The sequence below is a fragment of the Fukomys damarensis genome, unplaced genomic scaffold (assembly GCF_012274545.1).
Source record: "Fukomys damarensis isolate Sample0158 unplaced genomic scaffold, DMR_v1.0_HiC HiC_scaffold_7, whole genome shotgun sequence".
Lineage (NCBI taxonomy): Eukaryota > Metazoa > Chordata > Mammalia > Rodentia > Bathyergidae > Fukomys > Fukomys damarensis.
Window position 1 is genome coordinate 23,172,774 of NW_022900919.1, and position 25,582 is coordinate 23,198,355.

Sequence of the window (25,582 nt, forward strand, 5' to 3'; positions counted from 1 at the left end):
TTTTTTTTTTTTTTGAGGCAAGGTCTCCGCATGTAGTTCAGGCTGGCCTGGAACTCACAACCTAGCCTGGTCTCAAACTCACAGTGATCCTTCTACCTCAGCCTCCTAAGTGCTGGGCTTACAGGTGTGTAAGGAGGCATGAACCACCACTCCTAGTCCTCCATCTCCTTCCTTGTAAGCATTCTCATCTCTGTGCATACTATCTATATGCTGCTTCTAACTGTGATACTTGGGATTGAACCCAATGCCTTTACAGCGAGCCACTTCCCCAGTGCTTAAATGTTTTATTGTTTTTCCTTTTGAGACAAGGTCACACTAAGTCTCCAAGTTGCCCAGGTTAGGTTTAAACTTGCAGTCCTCCTGCTCTTAACTTGAATGCCCTTTCTCTGCTCTTTATGATCTATCCCTCCCTGTCTTGGTACATGTTCTGCTACTATGACAGAATGCCACAGGCTGGGTACTTTATAATCAGCAGAGGCTTAGTTGGCTCCCAACTCTGGGGGCTGGAAGTCTAAGAGCATGTTATCAGCATCTGGGCAGGACCTTCTGCTGTATTGTCCCATGGGAGGATTGAGCAAGACAGAGAGAGGGGACGTACAAGAGACTCATCTTTTCATAAGAGGCCCACTCCAGTGACAACTAATCCACTCCTGGACAATTGCATTAATCCATGCCCTCACCAGGTGTTAAAGGCCCTACTGCTCAACACTCTTACAATGGAAGTTAAATTTCAACACAAGCTTTGGAGACGACATGCACAGCACTTACCTATCTGTCATTCTGCCCTTTCTTCTTTAGATCTGTCCTAGGAAACTCTAGTCCACACTTCAACTCTGTCATCAAAACTCACAGTGTTTGTGTTTTTGTCAGCTTCACATCATGGTGACAAAATACCTGAGAAAATAACCTAAAAGGCTCAGATGTTATAGGGGCTTCAGTTCATGGTTGGCCCTATTTCTTTGGGCCTGTAGCAAGGCAGAACTTCACGGCAGGGAGCACATGGTGGAGAACAGCTGTTCACCATATGGTGGTTGGAAAGCAGAAAGAGAGGGGAGAGAGCTGGGGCCCCACTGTACCCCTAATGACATAACCTTGTCCCACAAGACTCTACCTCCTGATATGTCCACCACCTTCCAGTAACACAGAAGGTTGGGACCAAGCCTTTAACACTAACGGCTCTGGGAGGTGCTCCGACCAAACTATAGCAATTGTTTCTGATGCTCATTTGGTTATTGATCAAACAGTAGATTCCCATGTAAAATTCCTTGTGTGGCCCAAGTCGTAAACTGAGGGGCATCTATTTTAAACACGCACTGCAGATAGTTACTATGGCACCCACACACCCGGGAAGAACTAGGCACCCCTTCTAATGTCATTTTCCACAGAGCAGCTTTCAAAGCCTGCAGCACACTCCCTACTATTCTTAAAGGTGACAGATGTTTAACCTTCTTAGGATTTAATTCCTGGAAATAGCTGGATATCCCTTGAAAACAGGAAGAAAGTAGATGATCAAACAGTATAAAATCATGCAAAAGTGTGGTATAACTAAAGACTGGGTTCTACATAATTTTGGGGGGGGGAGCTGGTTATCGATTTCCTTCTAGGCTTATAATCTCGTTTAGAAAGCCATTTCAAAGGGCTTTTCAAACTCTCCCAAGCAGCTGCTCAATGGGTCAGTCATACTAAATTTGACCACTGCCTTTTCTTCTACTCCCTGATCTAGGTTATGAATAAGATGAAATTCTGTAGGTATTTAGTGAATAAATGATTACATGGACAAAATCATCCCTATTTCCTCTTTCTTCGAGGAAGATTCTTCTCCTGTGCTGCTGCATACTCAAGCATTAACACGGCCTTCCTTCCAGATGTGTTTTGTAGAATCAGAGTCAGAGACCCCTGTACATTTAGTCTTAGGCCCTGGAGTGACTACAGGAGCCCCTTGTAATGAGGGAGAGGTTGCACACGCTCCAGAGCCCATGCTTGCTTTAGTGACATCTGGAAACAGCCCAGGTCAGCGACGCCCAGGTGCTGTCTGGCGGGTTCTCACCATATGATAATTAGTGGTGGAAGAACAGAGTCACCACATGGTGCCAGTTGGGCTGGAGATGCCAGCCTCATGCCTGCCGGCAGACGCACCTCATCCTTGCCAGCACCCACAATCGGTTGTTCTCTAGCAGTACACAATGAGGAATAGCCCATTAGCCAGCATTTGCATTTTTCTTCAGTGTTACATATTTATAGCAATAGGCTTAGTCAAATAATGCATTAGAAGCTCAAAATCAGTTCAGTGTTAAAAAGTGAGAAAACAGATGCACGAAGAATCAAACAATGGCCCTTCATATACAAAATCCAATAAATCAAGACACTCTCAGGAGACATATAAAACAGCAATAAAGCTTTTTTTCCTGTGAAACCCCACATCGGACTTTTAGATTTAGTGTATTGAGTTCATGTTGACAATTTAGATTTTATTTAAGGGAGAATTTTGTTTGCAAATCATTTGTAAATTTGTTTTAGACTTACAGTTGTAGAAGAACTAGAAGCTGCAGGAATTTGTATCTGGCTTTATGTTTGCACACATTTAAATAATATCATAGCAAAGGTAATTTAAGTCAACACTGAGCATCCTTGGGAATATCTTCCCTTAAAGAGAGACTGTATCTTTCCTCAGTGAGAGCAACGGTGCCCCTGCACTCCCTAACCACAGCAAACCACACGAGCCAAGGCTGGAGCTGGCTGGCAACTGTGCTCTGCAAACCCCGAGCACTGAGCTAGGGCTGCGGCACGGCAAGGACCTGGTCCAGGAGGTGACGTGAACCTGAAAAGGTCTGCTTGTTTGCATGTCTGCTTTGTAAATATTGTCCTGAGCTGGGCAGGAAGGGGCAGGTTTCAGAAACACCCATAATCATCTTCTGCTGTGTATTTCTTTGGCTTGGACCTGACTCCCAGAATGTTAGCAGCCGTCCACAGCCTCAGCAGGCCTTGAGGCCAACCCATTTTCTCCAGGGCTGCTGCATCTCTGATTTTATCGGGGTTCAAAGCTTGTTCCTTGAGTTGTTTAGGCATAAATCTGCCTCTCCTGCTTTCATGTGGTTGTGGGAGCCAGGGGCAAGTAGGATAGGTGTTGCTACAGGGATGGGCCTTGTACTAATTAAGCAATCCCAGGGCAGCCCCTACAGCTCTCCACAGAGCCAGAGGACTTGGCCTGGGCTCAGTTCTCTGGAAACTCAGGCCCAGCTACAATCACACATCCCTTTTGTTTGTCCCCTGGATTAGATACTTTGACAAGAACTCTGTCCCAGCTTATTATTGGCTGGAAGAAAGACTTGGCTTCATCCTAAGAGGAGAACTTTTCTCTGACATCACAGGCCTTCCCACAGGTTTTGTAATTTTCACCTGACGCAGAGAACCCCAGCTGCCCATTGGGAAAGACGCAAGTGCTTCAAGCAACTCCAGTCATGCCTGGGAGTCAGCCTGTGGATGTCAGGAGGGATCAGAGCCGGGACCAGCATACTTGACCTCATGTCACAGCTGAAGGAGCCTAGAAACAATCTGGCTGGGGAAACTGAGACTCGGGAGAGCCACCTGTCTCAGGCCACACAAGCGTTCGATGTTAAAGCCTAGGAATGCTGTCCCTTCAACCAAAACTTCACCTCAAACCGCAAGGATGCCCTCAAAAGGCAGGAAACACTCTCATGCATTCCCTGGCTGGGAAGCAACATCATCTACAAGTCAGTTACCCAAAAGGCACCATGGTCTACAGCTGTGGAGATCAAAGTGTTCTCGGGCCAATAAGAGCCCTGAGTCTGGCTGATTCCACATGGGTTCAGGGAGGCCCAAAGATGATCACCCACCCACAACAGAAAATGAGTCAGAGGCAAAGCCGAGATAGACCCGAGCTCACGCAGCAAGCCTCCCACCCACGGAGAAGCTGTGTGCCTTAGGACAGCTGCTTAATCCCACTGGACAGTGCAGACCCCACCTTGTGGAGCTATTGGGAGTCTGAGGATGAGTGTGAACTCCTGGACCAGTGTCCCCACCTCTACCACCTCGCCTTGCAATCCACAGACCTGTCCGTTGCAATCTTTTGCTTCTTATAAAATCCTTATTTGAAATGAAATGAAATAACTTTCTTGGCTTGCAGTTTTCTAATCTAGTGCCTGAAACTTTGGACCAAAACAGAACCACATCCTACAGGAGAACAGCAGTCTTCCCAGGACCCTCCAATGACCTGTGACATCCTTTGTGCCCGTCTGCAGTGGCACTCATGCCAGGAGTGCAGCCCCTCTGACTTCCCCACAGACAGGTGTCAGACCCTACAGCCCTGTGGCCCCAAAGGAGGTGCTGCCCAGCTTGGGGGCACTTATGATGTGAAGTCAGTACATCTCTTCCCTAGGCAAGAGAGAAAGGCAGTAACTTCTGCTTCCTATCTGAGAAAATGCAGAATGGGCAGTGGGGACAAGAGGCAGGCCATCACTGAGCAGAGGAGTCCCTCTCTCTCCCAGGACTCTGGGGAGCATCCGTAAGGAACAGTGGCACCCAGGAGCCATCCTGCACAAGGAGTCTAGGCAGTGCAATTGCAGAGTGCTCCATGCCCATGCCGGAGCCGGCCCAGGGCTGCAGCCTGCATGCTTACTGCTCTGCTCTAAGCACCTCTGACTGACACAACAAATGGAGCCTCTCCCTCTTCTGGCCTCTTCATGCCAGACAGGCCATGCAATTGATGTGTCCCCTTCTCTGCCAACCACAGAGCTCCAGGATTTCCAGGTGAGATCTGTGTCAGCCACAGCACTTCATAGGCACCTGCTTACTCAGCCCTCAGCATGACCAAAGCACTGTGACTGTGATTCACCTCTGCTTTACAGTAGGGAAACTGAGGCTCCATTAGGCTGGCTCGTCACTAGCTATAAAGCCTGTGGGTCGAACCAAGATATGGACCTACGTCCTATTCAAGAGCTCAAAGGCTCAGCCTCCTTGTGCTGCTCTCCCCTTCCCAACACTTGTTCTAGACTCGCTGCTGCCTCACTCCCATCACCACTAGGAAGAAAGGGACTGAAGAGAGGCAACTGCCGGCCCAGGCAGTGCTTTTACCGGTCTCGGCATCTGCAGAAAAAGTGAGAACTGGGAAACAACCAGGCAGCACTGAGTTCTGGGGGGCTTCATCCCCCTGCCTCTGGCTCCCCTCCCCAGGCTGGTTCAGGTGAGATTCAGAGGTGGCTGGAACATCAGCTCCTTACAGAAGCAGAGAATCCCAGCAAGGTTTTGTCATGGAGAAGATACAACTCCACACCCACAAGATTCTCTCCAACATAAAGGCAGTAGAGCAGGGTGGGCTGGGGGCTCTTGATTTGAGTCTCCATAGCCCTAATCAGTGACCCAGAGGGGGCCCTTTATCATTTTTACACTTAGAACTTAATGGTGAAATCCCAAATTACCCTAAGGAGAGACAGCTTTACCAATGATGGTGAGTTAGGTCCACTTTGAAAAAGCACACAGAGGGAAACGGAGGCAGGACCAGCTCTTTGCACGAACCTATGGGAGCCTGGGAAACAGGAGTCTCCACTGGGCTACGCAGTCCCAAGAGAGCAGTGCTTGGCACACTGGCACTACCTCTATCCACGAGAGAGGCACCCTTCCCTGGGGAGGCCCAGCAGGGTGCTGGCTGAGGAGCAGAGAGGGAGGGGAATGGCCACTTGCTCTTGTGCCACTGCTGTGGATGGAGTGCTTGACCCCCCACAAAGGTCACACATGACTCTATTGCCTCCTCTGTAGGGAAATGAGGCCGCAGGGTGAAGCCCTCCTGAGTGGGACAAATGCTCTTAGGAAAGGATTCCAGAGAGGGCCCCTCTTATCTCTGCCTCACAAAGACACGACCCAACAGGACAATCTACAACCCGAAGAGGCCCTCACCAGAGCCCATCCATGTGGGCCCGCCAACCTCAGACTCCCAGCCTCCAAGACTGTGAGAAACAGCACTCGGTGGCTTATGGACTATGCAATCACAGCACCCAAATTGATGAGACAATGGCTCTGATAGAGGAGCTCAGTTCCTGCTCACCACTACTCCGCAAAGCCAAGAATTATCTCCACCACTGTGCAAAAAGGGAAAGTCATGGGAATATCAAGCTGCCGCAACAAATCCACACAGCAAACTCATGCCAGAATCTTGAACCCAGGACCTCTGACTTCAAAGCCATTGCTATCTTGATCATAGCAAGCTGGGCATGACGACATGTGAGCAGTCTTCCAGAATACACCCCTAACGGTAGATTTATTTCTGTCATTAAAGATGCATGGGGGGGTAGAAAGAACTGACCCAGAACTGTAGGAAAGTGATGTCACCATTTTAGCCAGCCCACGCCCCATAGTCATTATTTTAAAAGTGATGAGACCATCCATGGAAGCTGGTGCTGGAGCCGTGCCCCTGTCAACATCCGGGCGCGTGGGCAGGTCCTCTGGGGGCTGCACTGCTGGCACAGGGGGCCAGGGCTGGAGCCTCATCTGCCACAGCTGCCCACGCCTGGCTGAAGGCAGAGGTGTTGGGAAGCCTGGAAGGGCCAGCTGGCTACTCGGGGCTCTGGGCCTGCCCTGCAGCCTTGACAGCTTAAGCAGGCTCTGGATATGCAGCCAAGATTCCGCATGTCCCCTTCCCACTCCATGTCCCGGTACCCTTGGGTGCCTCCATGCTCACCTCATGCCTGGCCATGGCACTCAAGAAGTAGATGGTCAACACATCCAGGGTTAGCTGACACTTAGATTCGAGTACCAAGCCATGCTGGCAGATTGGGACTCAGACAAATGGATCATGCGAGTAACAACATGTCAGGACGTCCAAGTGCAATAATGCTACAGAGTAATTCTGTCCAAGGTGGGTGTGGTGGCCTGATCACAAGCTGGCCCATTATCCTTCCCTCCTCTCCCCAGACCCTCATTCTCTGCAAAAGGCAGAATCTAAATCTCCTTCTTTTGCATAGGAAGTGGACTTGCTTCAGCCAAAGACACATAGTCCTGAGTAGAAACATCCAGGTCTCAAGAGGCCATAGATGTTGTCCCTTTCTCTGACAGCAGGGTATCAGTTTCCTTGGGAACAAACCCAGGGTAGTCTGTTGGCTGAGAGAGACACATGGTCCAAGCACATTCATCCTACTGACAGACTGCCCACTGATGCCAAACATGTGGGTGAGGCCATCCAAGGTGAACCAGCTTCCAGCTGTCCTGCTAATGAAATGCAGACCCAGCATCCAGCTGAGATCTACCAAACTGTCTGGATCAGCAAAATCAGCAGGCTGACCTTTGGACCAATAATGCATGGTGGTTTTTCAAGCCACTGGCTTGTGGTGCTTTGTTACACAGCAATAGCTTACTGATACAGAAAAGGAGGGTTAAGGAACTCTCCACAGAGAAGGGGATGCTGAGCTAAGTCAAAAGAAATTCACTATAGCTTGCTGGGTGATTAGGCAGAGAAAATGGCGCTGGAAAGAGCAAGATGGTAAAAAGCAGCTTAGAGTGACAGGTCCTGGTGTGTGTCTGGAATTCAAAGCATAAGGGAGCGGCAGCTGGATTAGATGCCAGACAGGAAGGTGCAGCCTGGCCACAGTGGCCCATGCACCAGGCTGAGTTGTTTCCCTCATTCAACCTCAACCTCTGCCTCTGCTCCTGCAGCCTCTTTCTACCACAGGCCTTTGCAGAAGTAACAGAAGGGATCAGTGAAATGCTTTCCCTATACCAAGTACTGAAACATTTCCAACATGACTAGAGACAGTGGATACACTACTGGCCTCAGGGAGCTGCTTAGGATGAAATCTCCGCTCCAGCAGCCATAAAGGTGTTGGAACAGGTGGTTGGTAAGGACGCCTAGAGAATGACTAAAGCAGGTCTTTGTGAAAGGAAAGGCAGGATGAGAGAGATGAAATGACAGGAGGGTCAAGGCTTTCCCAGGATCTAATTAAAGAGAACTACTAGCGGCTAAAAGGATCTCCCTCCACCCAGGCTAAGTCTCCTCACAAGCCAGGTCCAGGAAGGGCAGCCACACGTGCCATTCACTCATTCATTCGCTCACAGAAAGAGCAGGCAACAACACAGGACACTGGCCCTGCTCTCCTCTCACTCCAGGCCCAGGCCAGAGCAGACAAGACCCACGTGTACCACACCTCTCACGGGACTGGAGGATGGCAGTGAGCCCAGGGGCCTCTTCGCCCTGGCAGGAGCAGCATCTGCACACTATGAGTAAGGCCTTCATGAGCTGCTACTGCACAGGAGGGCACACACAGGGCTCAGAACCGGCTTTGCCTCAGCCTGGGCCGCAGGTGGATGGAGGGGGAGACAGAGCCGATGAGGCAGCAGGAGAGAGCACCTCTCCCAATCAGCTGCACAGGAACAGCCTGGACCATTGAGGGAGGCAGCAGTGGCCTTGGTGTCACTGCCTAATCCTCACTTGGCTGCCACAGAGGGGCCGGCCTGAGCCGCTGTGTCACAGACACATCTAGCCAGGTCTATTGAGAGGTGACCCTGGCATGGGCCCAGAGGGTTAGATACAGTGTCAGTCACATTCCTGCCATGCTGGCCTTATCATAGCCCTGTCATCTTCCCCACTGGTCAATGGATCAAACAGGCTGTTCCCGGCAGCACAGATGAACAGATAAAGGAAGACTGTTCAAGGAAACTGCGCTTGCTAAGAGCATAGAAAGTCAAAGGGAAATGGAGTTATAGTGGCTCCTTCATCATGACCAGAAATAAATTCCATGCTTCTCAGCCTTTTGGCTACGATCAAGTACAGAAATAAATTTCAGGCAGGTCAATGACATAAACATGAAGCCACAGACCATGAGAAGACTCTAGAATTGTATAGTGAAGAATCAAGATACACATGATCTACAGATTGGACTGCATGAAAATATTTCACATATTTTACAAAAAAAACAAAAACAAAAACAAAAAGAGAAAAATGGGAGAAGGATACAAATATGTAAAGAGATCACAACTATTAAAAAATATGAATACCTCATACATGATCATATGATGTGAACAGAAAATTCCAAAGAGAAACAAAAATAACCAATAATTAAGCACATCGGAGACTTTTCAGTCTCACCAGGAAACAAGAAATACAAGCATAAATCATCAGCTGTGACTTCCTTACCTACTAAAATCCTTTTTAATGTTAATAACATTGAATATTGGTAAAAATAGCACTGGTATAAACAACTAGTGCTCATTTGGATAAATCTTTGGAGATCATGCAGATGGAGACCAAGAATATACACATATCTTCACCTGTTTAATCCACTTCTGGAATTTTTTCTATGCAAGTCAGCGAAAATTGGGAAAGTATTATACACAAAATAGTTATTTTATTTATTTATTTATTTTTTTGGGAAAGGAGTTGTTTGATTGTTGTTGTTTTTGCAGTAGTAGGGGGAAACCTAGGGGCCTTCTACCACTGAGGTACATTCCCAGCCCTTTTTATTTTTCACTTTGAAACTTGCTCTCAGTAAGTTCCCTAGGCTCTGCTCAAACTTTCTATCCTACCTCAGGCTCCCCACTGGTGGGATTTTAGGGGTACACCACCATGCCCAGCTCAATTTTAATTTTTAATAGTAGAAAAATAGGAATGAATTTGATGTCCTTTTACAGCAATTAAAACGATAATTTGGGGACCCTAGGCAAAAACTTTTAAATGTTTATGTTCAAGGTAAAGTTTTATCAACACTATATAAAGATAGACAATAATGATACTTGGAAAATATTCACCAAAATTCAGACCACAGCTACCTTGGGTAGTAGAGTTATGGTATTTTTTACTTTTTGTACTTTCCTATTGGTAATAAATATAGTTTATTACCTACAAAACAGAAAAGCATGTTATATGCATGTACATGCAACATGTATGCTCTCTATAAAAAAGTAAGACAACTCCTCCCGAGCACTGTGTCTCTTCCAAAAGCTGCAGAGGCAGGAGGTTCTGGCCCATGGCTGGATGACAAGCCCACCCCTATGGGATGCGTGGATAAATGGGCGTCTCTGAAGGGAGGGCAGGGACAAGGGGAAAAATGAGAACCAAGACCTGTCATGTGAAGGTACAGGATCCCAATGATGACTGTAACTGTACTGTATACCTAAAATGTACCCATAAACTCAATGAGAGAAAAAACATGGGTGTCTTCATGCGCTGAGGACCCTCTGGAATGGCTCGCTGCTTGCAAAGCCTGCATTCTGCTGCAGTATTAAGAAGCCACCATTTCGCAGCTTCCTTTCTGTTCACAAGTCCTTTAAGCACCGGGTTGTCCCATCTCCTTAGCCCACAGTGCCCTGCTCTTGTCAACAGACCGATTCCTACCGCACTCTGTACGGTGCAAATCGAGGGTCCATTTCCCCAAGACTCAAGGAGTTCGCCCATTTTTCTGCCCCCAGCCCTGGGCCTACAGTGGACATAGCATATATTCTCCTCCTTCCTTCATGTGACCACATCCCCACCCACAACCACCTCACCCCCAGACCGGAGGTGGGAGCCGTAATTACTGGGTTTCATATCCTCCGTGTCTGGAGTGGAGTGGGTGATTAATACATGTTTGCTGAATAACTGGTCTAAGAAATGCAGTATCTCATGGTTTTATTGATTCCTGACAGTGCCTCAGAACTTTCAAGCCCCAGTAGTTTTTCCAATAAACAGATCAGACTGAAAGACGTCTGGGTGGTTTATCATACACGTAAGTGGGACACAGAGCTTGGGCTGGAGGCCTGCAGGAAGGACGTTTGTCTAGAATACCCACAGCCTGCTCATTCGTTCTCTGGCTGTCTCCTTTGGAGCACACTGGGGGTTTCAAGTTGTCAAGCAGAGCTCTGCAGGGTGAAAGACAGGCCCACCAAGGATGTGCATCACAAGCCCTGCACCCCACCACAGCCCTGGCCACTTCAAAGCACTCTCCAGCCCTGCCTGTGACCCACAAAGAGGAGTTAAGTCATACCTCGGATGAAAATCCCTAAGTTCTGTGCAAACGCCTTTTAAACAGTTTGCTGTGGACAAACTACCTCTTCATGGAAATATTTTCTAGTACAGATGTCATGCAAATAATAGATTGCAAAATGGACCAGAAGGAATTTTGTAATTTATTCTCATTACAGGTAAAAGCTAAACAAACCCATTGTATTTTAAAATAACTGATTTTAAAAAACAACAACAAATAATGCCTGTTGGAAATGTGCGAGGTCTCTAGCTCAGTCACTCTACATCCTAGTGCAGGTGTCCAGCCCCCTCCCCTGCTTTGGGTCTGTCTCTCGGCTCTGTGCACTGAGTCTCCTGGCCTCCCTGCCCTCATACCCACCCTGTCTCTGCTGCAGGGACGGTACCGCAGCCTCCTCTGACCCCTGCTTGCCCATTGCTGACTGCCACCTATGGACTCCTCCTTCACCCACATGAGTCTGATGAGAGCAGGCAAGGAATCCTTTAAATTCAGACCTCGGATGGTGTCGCTCTCCCGCTTCCAGCCATGGATGCTTCCATGGCTTTGAGGTGAGGTGAGATGCTGCCTGGCCTCCCCTCTGCTCCTTGCCCTGCCCTCTACTCCCTGCTGTTTGGCTCCTCACCTTATTTTCCTGCCTCCAAGCTCCATTTTGGGGCCCCTCCACACGTGGGTGTCTGGAGCATCCACCTGGGAGTGTATATTTGACAGCTCTGTCCTGCACTGTCCTTCCCAACAGAGGGTTCAGCCTAGCAGCCTCTGGGACATCATGTGGTGGTTTTATCACATTGCCAGGTGAGAGAATAAATGAGTGAAGGACCCAGGCAAACAGAGGAAAATCTGGTTGCAAAGACAGTCAGATGACTGTGACCACAGGCTGAGAATCCCCAATCCACAGCACTTAGAACTTGAAGTATTCAGATTTTAGGGTGTCTCAAATTTTACTGGAAGTGGTTCTCTAACCTGAAAGCCCAAAATCCAAAATGCTTCATCATCCGGAACTTTTTGAGCATCATGTTGGTTCTCAGAAAATGTTAGGGGGGATTAGGTGGGCTTAGATTAAAGATGTTCAACCTGTCACAAAGTTGGAAACTCAGTCTGAAGGTAGAAGGTGGAAGAGGCCAGAGGGAGCCAGCTCAAGCAGGGGCCTTTCCAGAGGTCAAATAGAGCTGCCAGGCCACTGCCACCTGTCCTAAAATAGAGAAAGGTGACAGAGAGCAAAGAAGCAGAGAGAAACAAATGGGTCTTTGTCCCAGGCTGCTCTATTATTCAAATCCCCAAAACCAGGAACATACTTGGTGACACTCTGACTCAAAAGTAAAATGATAAAAAGAGTAAAGTATCTTGACATGAGCATTCTTCTCAAGCCCAGAGATTACAGTAGTGTTAATAAAGCTGTAATTAGCACCCATTTAGGATTTGGGGCAGAGAAGCCCAATTACCCTTGGTACTTGTTTACCTCTGTCCCACTCACCAGGATTTAGGCCCAAGTTTCCCCAGCACAAGTCCCACAGCCTCACCTAGCACAGGTGAAGACCCACAATGCATCTCATTACAAAGGAGACCTCTACAGACAGTGCCACTGGTGACTCTGTTTGACACAGTTTGTCTCAAACCCATGTGACCTTGGAGTACACCCAAGGTCAAGGCAGGGCTGCCCCCAAGAAAGACATTTTAGCAAAGGCTGTCTAAACTTAGGTTTCCAAAACCATAATTAGCAATAAATTGTTCTACTCTCATGGGTAACCCTCCCTGTGGGAAAGAGTCCTACAGATGCCCTCCCGGGTGGGTGAGGCTGAACCCCTGCCAGACACCTTGCAAAGGATGCTGGGTACAGCTACCTACAAAGACAAGCAGGTAAGAAACTCTGAGAGTGCCAGGCTTCACAGAGACCTACCAGGAAGAAGTCACACTCGCCTGCTGCTGCCTGTGGACAGTGGCTCCCCACACTTGCCCTCTCCGTGTGGTGCTCAGAGTAAGACACCAAGACTCAAGTAGATCTGCTTTTCCCTTGTTCCCAGTGCATTTGCCTCCAAAGTCAGAAATTTTCAAGTTCCTTTTCTCTCTTCATACTTGTGGTCCTGAGGCGTGGGATTGGATCTCAAGACTCCGAAGTGAAACACTTTGCTCTGGAAGTTCCCTAATGGCATCTTCTAGCTGTGTAGCCTTAAGAAGTCACACAATGCCTCAGTTTCCCATCTGTGCAAGGTAAAGCAGGGAAGCAGCACCCATTACACAGGCCGGCAGAGTCTCAGGCGAGCACCAGCACGGTCTCAGGGCCACAGGACAGCTTTGGCAATAGGACAGTCCTCCAATTGCACCCATGAGGTCACCTCCCCATGCAAATGCACTGGAGGACAAGTGGGCCAGTGTCGACTCTCCCCAGGAGGCCCACTTACACACTCAGGACCGGGTGTGGGACCTTCCCAGTGCAGGAGACTCTGGAGCACACAGCAGGTCCCTCAGGTGGGGACTCCAGGGCTGGCTACTGCCCACCATTTGTCAGAGTCAACAACTTCCCTGGAAGTGGCAGCATCGCCACCTTCACTTAGTGTCTGTTCACTTGATCAGGTGCCCTAGCCAGAGGCAGAGATGTGACACTGCATAGATCCAGTATGCATCGTCACAACTAACACAGCACTGTGTGTTAGGGCATGTAGTACTCAGAATATGACAGAAATATTCCATCTCAGAGAGTAAACAGGCCATAAGGTACAGAGAGGCGAAGTAACTGGTCCAAAGTCACACAGCTAGATTTATTACCAGATCTGCTGGGCTCCAAAGCTCGCCCGCCATTGTACCTACTCCAACATTCTAAAACCCAAGGCTAATGAAAGCTGCAGAGCCTGCAGTGGATGGGGAAGGAACATGGACAGTTCTTACAGTCAACAAGCGTTCAGAGGATCCCTCCTGAAATACTTCCCGCTTCCCTGTCTGGTTTCCCCTTCTTGGGGTCATCAGAGATGTGAACACAATGTGCTTCTGTCAAATGGCAGACCCAGGCCTAGGTGACTTCTCTCTCCACTGGTCCCTTGATGGGCTTTCTCAGCTCTTCTTTAAGACCAAATACAGCTCTGGGTACCCAGGTGGCAGTAAAGGAGTATTTATGGAGAGATTTTGTTCACCGAAATTGCCTGGATGCCTAGTTACAGCTATAGTGTAGATGAAGACCTCAGAAGACCACCAGGGCACCCACAGACACAGCCACACTCAGAGTTTGTCTAATCGAATAGGCTTTTCCAAGATGCATCTTTCATACAGACTCTTCCTTCCTTTCTATATGAAAATTCTGTCCCTTTACACCATGTTTCATCTTCTCCTGTTGCTGTAGGTCAAGTTGGGAATCAGCTCAAGAATTTAAAAAAATTTAAAAAATCATGCCAGCCCACAGGATGAATACTGCTGTCTCCATCTTTAGCCTGGACCCAGAACACAGGGACACATCAGTACAGAGGAACAGTGTAGCATGAGGGCTTGGGACACTGAGCCTCAGAAAACCCTTCCTCCAAGGCTCAAAGCTCTACTTGAAGAGGGATAGAGATGTCGGCAGTGACCCGGGCCTCGAGATGCCCTGAGTGTTTCTGACTTCATGTTGTCCCTCTTGCATACTGTCCTGTCTCACTGTGGTGCCAGTAATTCATCCCAGGTGATCCAGTTTTCCTCCATGCCTGTGGGTGTGAGCCAACCCCAGCAGCCAAAGAAGAGAGCTGGGATTCTGGGTATATTTCCTGCCAAAAACTGCTACCCGTGGGAGGGAGAGCACAAGGCCAACCCAAGCCACCTGCCACCGGGAACACCAGCCAAATGTCTGCTCCTGCCCACACCCTCCCATATCAAAGCTGCTGAGTTCAAGGCTACAACCCTTGACTCCACCACTGTCACCTGCTTCACCTTTATCACCTCACTCCAGCCGGAGCAAACTCTTAGACCTCCAAATACTTGCTTTCTAGATTCTCTGCAGCTCATTCAGGCTCTTCCTTCTTTCCTTACCCTCCCCTCCCTGCCTGCAAACTGCCTGGAACTCCAAGGCTCTGTCAATCAATCACTGCAGGCCCTCCCCTCTTTGCACCTCTCTCCCAGCACAGAGGGCATGGTCTGTTTGTCTTTCTCCCCAGTGACTCGGCAAACTTCTCAATGGCAGGGAGGTATGATAGAGCCCTCTATAATCCTGAGTGGTTAGAAAGAATCAATGCATCAACAGTGCATGCATCTGAGCTGCAATTAATCCTCTGATGACTTTATTATGTGTAATAATACTCATTAAACATGCTTTGCCAAAGAACAAGAATCAAGCAACATCAGTCCTTACTAAGAGCATGGAATTCTGCATTCACAAAGACCCGAGTGCCAGTTCCAACTCCACTCCCTCAAGCTAAATGATTTCAAGGGGTCTTCTCCACCTGCAGACTGGGACAGTGGCCTGCTCAGGGTTGTCAGAATGAGGACGTGAGGTGCAAAGCTTCTTGCACCAGTCTCGGCTTTGTAGGTGCTCAACAAACACTGGATGTCACTAAAGACACCAGGGATAAGACAGGCCAAAGGAGTCCAGGCTCAGAAGGTGGCCAGCACATTCCAGCCTCCTTCCATCCCCAGAGCACAATTCAACAAGTCAGCATCACATTCATTCCATTGAGAAGTTTACAAATACTTGCTTGGCCCAGGACCCATTCACGTGTGTATTTAAGGTACATTGGAGATCCTGCTTTGTGCCAGACCTTGGGAATCAACAGAACATCACAGGGCCTCTGCTTTGATCCAAGTTTAAATCCTGCCCTGAAATGAGGCAAGGGCTTCAGACTGTACTGGGACACAGCTGAGAAAGAAGCTACCTCCTGCTGAGAGAATCCAAAGCCCCTGCACCATGTCCCTGAATGGCCACCAAAGGGTCCCGCCCTTTCATGCTATTCAGATAGTCACTCTGGCCCTCTCTGTTCCCCTCCATCCCTCTGTGATGTCCTCAAGTAAGCTTAACTGAGCAGCAGCTCAAGTTCATGATTATGAAGCAGATTCAATAGGGGCATCATCTTTTCTGCACATCCGAAACAGCTTCTTATTTCATATAACTGTATATGGGGAAGTTTAAAGGGAAGATGAACTTCCCCAGTTGGTCATTCTCAGAAAATTCTAGAATACGTTGATAGGTTATTCACTGGTAACCATCTCACCCAAAGATTTTAAAACCTAAAACAGATTTCAACACATTCTCAGCCACCTGGAAAGCCCCAGCATATACACAACCCTCAATTATGTGATAGGAGGAATCTCCACATTGCTTCAAAGCTGTGAACTCAACAAACACTACTGAGACTGTCTGGCCTTTGTGGGTTCATAAAGCCATTGAAGCATGAAGAGAGCTTGTAGTTGGAAGTCTCAAAGCCCAAATCCTACTGCTGCTTTCTCTTTCACTACCAGGAGCCCAGCTGAGAAATCTGATGGGCTTGGTGGCTTCTTATTTTGCAGACACAATAACACAGCAGCTCAGTAGAATCTTCAGTGTTCTCCCATGGAACACCACGATTCTTCCCCATCCAAAAAGCAGGGAAGGGGGAAGCGGGAGAGCATCTCTGGACTCTGCACCCAAAGAGAACTCACAATCCTCTCCAAGTTTAAATCAACCTTTAGCTCCCCTCAAGGCATGTTTTCCCTCTCCCTGGTCCACATCTCTGTGTGGGAGAGCTGTCCACACCAACACCCATGATAAAGACTTGGCCTCCGCCAAAATGAGCTCTGAAGGGGGCATTTACCAGGGTAGAAGTGAGGCAAGAGGCACTTACTTTGGGTGCAAAATTAAAGAGAGCACCCAAAAAAACTCAGCAATTAATATAAATATTATTATAATACAATGTTTTAAAGATCAAAATCTGTTCCCCAAACAATCCAGGTTGAACCAAATATCAAACTCCCAAATAGAGAGGGGTCAGTGTTACTGATTTCCTTTTTGCCTCCAGTGCTGTCCTTGTGTCCCTAAGGGGCCCAGAGCCACTCAGCTGGGAGTCCAGCTCAGCTATATGTGGAAGGAGAGAGAAATGAGTGAACTAACTCATGGGTTAGCAATGCTGGTGGAAAACGTTTTGCTGAGTAACATGGAAATGGATCTGTAGCATATGGATTAAATTCCTCTGAAAATAAACACAATTTTTAAAGGGAAGGAAAGGAAAAGTACTTAGCCACTATGTTTGAGGTTTTCCTCCCCTCCCCAACCTCTGGAAAATGAGCATAATATAAATCACCCAGTGTCTGTAATATAGCTTTGAAACAGTCTTGTCCTAAACCACTGGCTTATTTAAAACAATATTTTTTTCATATTTCACCAAACCTGCTCCCTTCTGCCCTCACCCTGGGCTCCTCTCTCTGTTCTTTATGGAAGGAGGACAGCTTTGCATGCACAAGTGGGGCCCAAGGGGCTCAGGGAACCACGCTGGGGACAGGTGTCATCATCATATGGTGTGGACGTGTGTCCTCTAAGGAAGGCAGGCGACTAGCAGTCAGGCGGAAGGGGAGGGGCCACCCTGCCCTCCCTCTGTGGCCTTGGACATTAATATTATCATGTCCCACAGCAGTTGCCACCACTGCCCCTCAGGAGGGAGGGACACAAGGCAAGGAGGTGACAGCCGCCAGCTAGACCCCCAGAAAAATGGTGCCGTGGACTTAGGGAACCAGCATCTGTGGTCACCTGTGCCACAAGACCAGGACTACGGCAAGGGATGATCAGTGTGTACTTAAATTTTAAAACTTCATCACAGTAAAAGACACATTGCCGTTCACCCCCCTCAAAATGCTCTCCTCATTTCAAACACACTTTTCCCATCACTCTTGCCCACTTCCTGAGGCAGCTCTTTTGTGTCTTTACAAGGTGTGATACAAAATACGGTGAATGCTGCTGCCAAGTGCCATTCACTGGAAAAGCAGGCTCAGGAAAACATTATAGTGAATCCTCATCCACCCATTCACTGGATCTGGCACCGTGCAACTTCCGGTGCTTCCCCAAAGTCAATTTGACCACGAAAGGTACACATTTTGAATCAATTCAGGACACCAAGACAACCACAACAATGCAACTAATATACTCACAGAAGAGGACTTCCAGAACGGCCTCACAAAGTGGCAAGAAGGATGGGGTAAGTATATTTGAAGCAACAGGCAATGTGTTTTGAGGGGGATGGATGACAATGTGTCTTTTACTGTAATAATTTGGAATTTAAATTTTTCAATCACACCTTACGGTAGGGACCTAATTAATCAGGGCCCCAAGGCAAAGCCTGGGGAGTCAGGAGGGCTCAGATTTCCAGGCACTATGGTGATGTGGGCAGTGTAATAATCTCCCAGGTAGATACCCTGCCCAGCCCAGCAGGGACCCCAAGCAGCTCCCCCTCCTGGGTGGAGGTGCTCCTGAGCTCTCTGCACTCAACCAGCCTCACTTCTGTCCTCTTCAATCTCCACACGATTGTGCTGTGGAGCTGGCCCCAGACCCAGAGCCCTTTCATGGGACCAGGACCACCCATCAGTGAGGTAGGCTCCGCTCCAAGGTTGTCCTACTTGGGGTACTGACCTCTTCCTTTGGGAGAACTTTGTGGGGGACACACAGAAGCTACCATTGTGACCTGAAGCTCAGCTCTTCCAGTCTGACCCATCTGCCTCAAGCTCACCTTTAAGCCCCACTTTCAAAAACATCCAATTTGATGACGTTCCCTTCACGGAAAGGGATGCAAGGTCCGGTGTAGAATATGTTGACTCTTATATTCTGGAAATAAATAAATTCTTTTTCCTTACCAGCTTTTCAGAATCTGAAAAGTCCTGGAGGTATGACAGTGACCGATGAGGTTGAAAATGAAAAGCCTATTTTTGCAAGATGCTCACAGCGTCATTTGCCTCCTCCCATGCTGAGTTTTATAGACCAGCACCTGCAGAGGACCCCCCCACACACACCAGCAGGCCTTGCACCCCAGCTTTGTTATGTTATCACAAATAAGGTAACTCTGGTTGCAGGTTTTTGAAAATTGTTGGCACACAAGAGACAGCAAGACCTCGGAATATTAAAAAGACACAGCAAGAGAGATGAAAATAAAACTAAGATAACACCATTAATATGACTGCCAAAAGCAAAACAAAATGATTTTCCAGCTGTGTGCTGGGAGCCTGTACAGCCCCAAAGAGCCCCTTGGCTGCCTCAAGACAAAGATCCAGCCCTTAACCCCAACCATACACGTTTTCTCTTTGCCTTCCAAATTGGATTTAGTCAGATTTTACTGGAAGAAAGCATTTTATGGTTAAGGTGATTTTTAAACCACTGATCCAAGAGGGACTGAAGGCCCCTGAGAGCTACAGCTGCCTGAAAGAGCTGCTTTTCTCTATGAAGCCTGAGGTGTACACAGGTAAGAGAGTTTCTTGGGCCTAGAAAGTTGAGAGGCTTCAGGCACCCAAGAAGATCAGAATGCTTCTGATCTCTGTGTGCGAGGCCTTCTGACATCAATCTCCACATCCCACCTTTGCCTAAGCTAAGACTTCCTGGAAACTCCTATCAATCCATGGAGATTTATCCCATCCTCCTCTTCTCCATGAGCTTCCGGGATCTCTTCTAACGGAGTTATCGGCCGGGGATGCCGGACTTTGCCTTTGGGTCCCACTGTCCTGGCCCCATCACACTGCTAGGTAACTTCTGACTTTGATGTTTGTTGCCCCAATAGAGATGGAGAACCTGTTTCATTTCCAACCCCACGGTGGCTGAGTCGGAGCCTGCCACGTGGATGATCAAAAACCTGTACTCTATTTTGGGCTGCTGTATGTGGTGGATGATGGAATTCGGCAACACACCTGCAGCCCGGCTTCCAGAATACATTTGTGATGGCCAGGAATGTGGCAGGGAGGGGGCTAAGATAATTCACCTTAAATTTCATCTTCAAGTTAAAAAAAAAAAAAAAAACTGTGATCTCCTTGAGCACTGTAGTTTTGTAAGAGATTGCTATTTTCTGATGTGTTACTAGATCACAAATCTATCCTTTTCTTTTAAATGGCTCAACAAATAAGACAAACAGCAAAAGTGGCAAAGTATGAACAAGTGGTAACCTAGGTTAGGATTCTTTGCACATATCATTATATTAATCTTTCAACTTTTCTGTAATTTTTTAAAAAATGTATGCATGGTGCCAGGTGTGGAGGAATATGCCTATCAAGTCAAGAAGAGTTGTTTAAATGTAAACATGCATTTTCAGGGTCTGGGAGCAGAGTTAGTTGAAATTCCCCAAGTGATCTCTTAATACCACCAAAATTGCATTCAAATGCCTCTGCCAGGCAAAGATAAATTGCCACTTGCACAATGATCTTGCACTTAAAAGTAACTCGGTCTGGAAAGCTTTGAAAATTTATTACAACAGGGAAAAGGGAAAACTTAAAGTGGTTCAAGATATTTAGTCTACTGATAAGACAGCTTAGGAGGGAAAATAATTATCTCCAAGAATTTGAAGGGTCATCATAAGGTCATTAAGAGTGTGTATACCAGCTGGGAGGCATCAACTGGGATGTGAAAAATTAACTTAAATGACACCAAAATGAGTTAGAGTGAGAATCATGGAAAGTCAGTAGCGACGTAGGTCTTCACAAAGGAAGCATCAGAAGGGAGTTGTTAGAGATGAGAACCTGAGGGGCCCAGCCTGCCACAGCCAAACCAGAACTTTCCCATATCTTGCCAGTCCCTCTGGCTTTTTTGCATATTCAGGTCTAGAGAACAAGGTCTAACCTCACCTCTATGTTTTACAGGTAAAGAAACAGAAGATGAGAGGAGCCAGGGAACCTGTACAAGCAATGGCAGCTGGTCTAGGGAGGGAGCAGAGTCACAAGCAGCTGTCACCTCTAATCCAGTCCCCAAAGGACACTCAAATGGCTCCCACCTTTCCTGACTGGTGGGCCACAGAAAGGAAGTCTGTGTCCTGTCCTCAAAGCCACAGCACCATCCTCAGTCCCATGGGCTGCATCCATGCCTTTCAGCCATGGAGACTCAGGCTGGAAGCATGAACTCCCAGCACAGATAGGGCCTGGGCAGCAGGCTGCTAAGCAGGATGGCACCCTTCTGCCCCCACATGCCACCTAGAAATGGGAGGCAGCAGTGGGTGCTTTCCTGCCAGAACCACCAAGGATCTGGACATGCATTCCTATAACAGACAATGCCTAATGGCTAAACTCTTGGGCAGACAGCTGCACGAAAGGAACACCTAGGGTTTCAAAAGCAGTTGTCTGCTCCACGCACTTTAAACTTCAGTTGTATCTAAATCCCCATGTTACAGCTGCCCTTGCAAAAGACTCAAAGCTAAAGCTCAGCCATTTCCCAAAACAAGGAGACAGGCTGTTCAGGGCTGCAGAAGGGCCCTGAGAGAGTGGCCCCAAGCCAGGAGGGACTGCTGTGCTTCCCAAGCCACTGTCCTGCAGGGTGAGAGGGAAAGGATGCCTTCTGATTCCTGGAGCCACACTGATCCAGGGCTGGCCCTGGAAAATAGCAGAAGTAGAAGTGCTATGCTCCCTCTATGTAGGCACTGTGCTTCCTGGCTCCCAGGGAACCAAGCAGTCAGCAAATGCATATTTGATGGCATTTCTCTGCAAGCAGTCTCCCTTCCAAAGACCCGAGCTAGAACAAAGCCTGGCACAGGGCAGACTGAAGAAAAGTGGGGCTGTGGGGTCTATCAGAGAGGCTGAGAAGTCCTCAAGACCTTAGTAAGTTACCATGATAGCCATCACGCTTCCCAAATTTGCAGAGTCCACACATGCCAGACTTTCGGGAAAGGAGGGGTAGACCCAGCTGAACAGCTGGCAAAACAGTAGAATGGAACATGGCACTGAGAAGTCTCATCCAGAACCCATGGCCACACCCAACCTCCCATCAACCCAGCCAGAGAGTGGAGAATACAGGTCTGATCCTTTTTGCTAGTCACTGTTCAAAGGAGACCGAAGCTGCCAGTATAACATGATTTTAAAAAACAGCATTAAGGAAACAGCTGACACATTATCCCAGTCAGATCAAACATCTGGGCATTTGCCACTGGGTACAAAGATATATGCATCCCAGACTTTTCAAAGATATAGGATCTTGTGGACATAGCCCACAGGCAGAACTTTGTTCCCTTTTAGGAACCCAGCCTACATACTTGCATTTCTCTCTTGAGCTACAGCTGCAAATACAAAATGCATTTAATCTACCAAGCAGTGCTGCTGTGCCAATACCACAGAAGGTAATAAAAGGGAGTCATTTACACAGCAGGCTTCAAAAGAGGCTGAGAGAGACGGAGCTCACCCCCTTATCCTGCTGGCCATTCTCACTGAGTGCCACTCCAGACATTGATCTGTCTGTCCTGGGGACTCAGACACCACTGCAACTGATGAGATGTCACAGGACCCACGAAGAGCTCCTTTCTTCTGCTCAACACTTCCTCCCCCATGGGCCCTGATCTCCAAGACTGTCCTGCAGTTCAATCATTTTCTTACCAGAAAGCCACGAAGATGCTGGAAACTGGAATGTGCGTGTAATTCTGCAGAAGAAAGGCTGGACTTCAAGCTCAGCCATGGGCTCAGGTCCCCCTCCTGCTCCAGTCACGTCACCAGTAGATGGAAGTCCCAGGAAGACCCCAGAATCTGATTGTCCTTTAGCTCAACTCCTTCCAGAAGAAGGAAGCAGAGTCCTTCTGATCTATTAAGGGGAAAGAGAGAAGGAAAAGCTAAGGCTACAGCATGTGAAGCTGGTAGAGATATACACGTGCAGACACATACACTATCAAAGGGAAACCAGCTAACTGGAAGGTTGGGCACTTTATAAGTGCATTATCCCACTTTCCACGGTGCATCATTTACTAGATTTCTACCAGACAGAACCCCCAAATGCAGACCTCTAAGGGACTTTCAAATCCAGCTGGAACTAAACAATGTGATGAAGGACCTCACACTCTGGCCAGGATCTCACACTTTGACCAGCCTCAACATAAAGGGTCGTGCTTCCTCCTCAGGAAAAGTGGCCACTCTGGGATCTCTTAGATGCTCCTGCCTGGTACATTAACCCACATTTCATCCTGGAGAACCTAGCTTTGGAGGTCAGTCTGCAGTGACTCCCAAGAGCCCTTCATCCCCAGATAGACAAGGAATCTCCTGAAAGACCTTGCATTCTTCTAAGAGACAGACCCAGAAGAATGATCATCTGAGGGCTGTGATAATACTTTGAAAGAGACATACTTTTTTTTTCCCCTCCCAGTGGTACAGGCAGGAAAGACAGCTGACCAATCTGTTGCCCATAAAAATTCTTCCACTTATCTTTAAGTAAGAATGTTCTTAGCTCTGTGATCAATTTCAGCATTTTCATCCATCCCATCCACAGGTACTCAAATACGAAATAGAGATGGAGATGGAGTCCCTACTGAAGAGCGAGCAGGTTAGGAGAGAGGGCAGAGGGCTGATGAACACAGTTCATGAGAAATGCACAGCTGTCCTTCAAATATTCCTGCGAACAGCCCCATCATATAAGGTGGCTCAGTGCTCAGCACTGGCTTAAAAGCTTTACAGCGTGCCAATTAATTAATTCTCAAAGCAGCTGTGTGAGGTGGCGTCCTCATCTTACTATCCCATCTTACACAGACGCAGGCCCAAGAGTTTAACTGACTTTTTTTTTTTCTTTCTCTCTCTCTCCACATGCTGGCATAAACCAACCACACACATAACTTCTCAGTCACAATTTAAAACACGAGATGCACAAGAAGAAAGGTTCCCTCCAGAGCTGTTTCTCACTAGGGGGAGATGCGTCACTCGGTGCATAGATTAACCAGCCCAGGTTTTCTCACTGTTTCCAAGTAACCGACTTAAACGACTCTACGGAGCCAACCAGGAGCACCTGGGAGCTGCTTTAAGAGCATTTTGCACTTTATAGGAAACCATAAGGACTAGAAAACAGCATGGTTGCTTTTGCAATTGCACTCAAACACACAATTGTAAATTCATTTCATTTGATTTCTTCTTTCTTGATTTTGTATTATTCACCGTGAAATTAATACATCCTCCAGAGAGCACACTTACTACAAAGTTCAATAAGATGGAACACATGACCTATGTCCTACACAGAAAAGTCTGGCACCATCATTGCCCCGGTCAGATACTCGAGTCGCACCTTTAGCACCCCGGAAGAGCCCTTGTAGAAAAGCAAGGAAGCCCCAGGTGACACTGGGAGGTGCTGTACAGTCTGGTGCAGGCTGGGGGAGGGAGGGAGGACAGGGCAAAAACCACAGCCTCTGGCGTGCCTCCTTGAGTGGTTTGGTGGCGCCTGAGGATGGAATACCGAGGCGCCCGAAAACTGTGGGGCCCTTCCGCTTCCTCCTTGCCAGCGTCCCAGTGACCCGCGTCCTGAGGACAGCGAGTGGCTCCACAGACCCGCGTGGAGGAAGAGGCTGGGAGCTGTCCATGGTGGCGCGGAGCCTGACACGCAGAGAGCCGCCGGCTCGCGCCCCGGGCGCGCCGGGAACGCACTCCAGACCGCGGCAAGGGAGAGAGGCCCGGGCTCCCCGCTCTGCATGGGGCTGAGCCAGGCCCTGGCGCACACATCAAAGGTTTAGCTTGGAAAGGGAGCCCTTACCTGCGCAGCGCTGCTCAGGTCACAGGTCTTCGAGCCTCGGCGCCGGCGGGGGGCCGGGGCAGCCTGGACCCTCTTCGTCTCGCGCCGGTCCATTCCAAACGTCGCTGGCTTCGTGGGGAGCTGGAGTGCGGCCACGACCCTGGCTGCGACCCGCCAGGACACTGTCCTTCCGCTTCACCCAAGGCCACCCTCCTGTGCCGACTGGTCCCTGCCAGAGACCTCCGAGTCTTCTCCGCTGCCAGGCTTAGGGTGGCAGCTTGAGTATCAGCAGGGGCCCCAAGGCCATGGACGTCCTGTGGTGCCCGCGCAGCGCGGAGAGGCGGAGGGGACCCGAGGGGACGGCGTGGAGCCCGAGCGGGGCACAGACCTGTTGCAGCTGCGCTCCGGTGCGCACCCGCGGCCCCTGGCCGGGCTCGGGAGGACCAGACCTGGACCTCCTTCCGAAGGAGACTAGGCAGACAGGGCCTTCTCCGAGGGGTCCGCGCTGCTGGGGACTCCGCGCCCTGACACCTGCCGCGCACACTGGACCCTCGGGTTCAGGGAGACCCGCAGAGGACAGCGGCAGATTCACAGACACACGAAGTGGCGAACGGCACGACACGGGGGACCAGCAGGAGACGTGCAGGGGACGAAGGACCCCCCCATCCCTCCCTGACACCCCTGACCAGCTTACCTCCCGGGCGGTGGCCACCCGCGAGCGTAGAGATAGGTGCAGCAGACACAGTGAGGTCGGCCTGGAGATCTGGGTTCAGTTCCTAACCTCGGGGGCACCTCGGCCACTGAGTTCCAGCTCGGCTTGAGCGCTCTGTCGCCCCGCCGGACGCTGCGTTTATAGCAGCAGGGCAGCCCCTACCCCGCCCACTCCCCGCCTACTCCCCGCCCCTTGGCGTCCTCCTGGAGATCCGCCCTACTCCCGAACGTCGGGAGAGGGCGCTAGAGCCCGAAGAAAGGGAGAACTGCCTGCCTCGGCCGCCGGGTCGCAGTGAGCAGGACAGCTTTGAGTTTCAGAGTCCGTTTCTTTTTAAACTCA

At 48.9% G+C, this 25,582-nt stretch overlaps 1 protein-coding gene across 2 annotated transcripts in view; it reads right to left on the reverse strand.

The window, feature by feature from the left end:
• Positions 1 to 25,343, reverse strand: part of Cemip (cell migration inducing hyaluronidase 1) — a 131,512-nt gene extending 106,169 nt beyond the window's left edge. For both annotated transcript variants that reach the window (XM_010621193.2, XM_010621192.2), the window contains exon 1: positions 25,226 to 25,343. The gene's annotated coding sequence lies outside the window, so the exon portion shown is untranslated. The remainder of the gene's footprint in view (positions 1 to 25,225) is intronic.
• Positions 25,344 to 25,582: the final 239 nt, after the last annotated feature.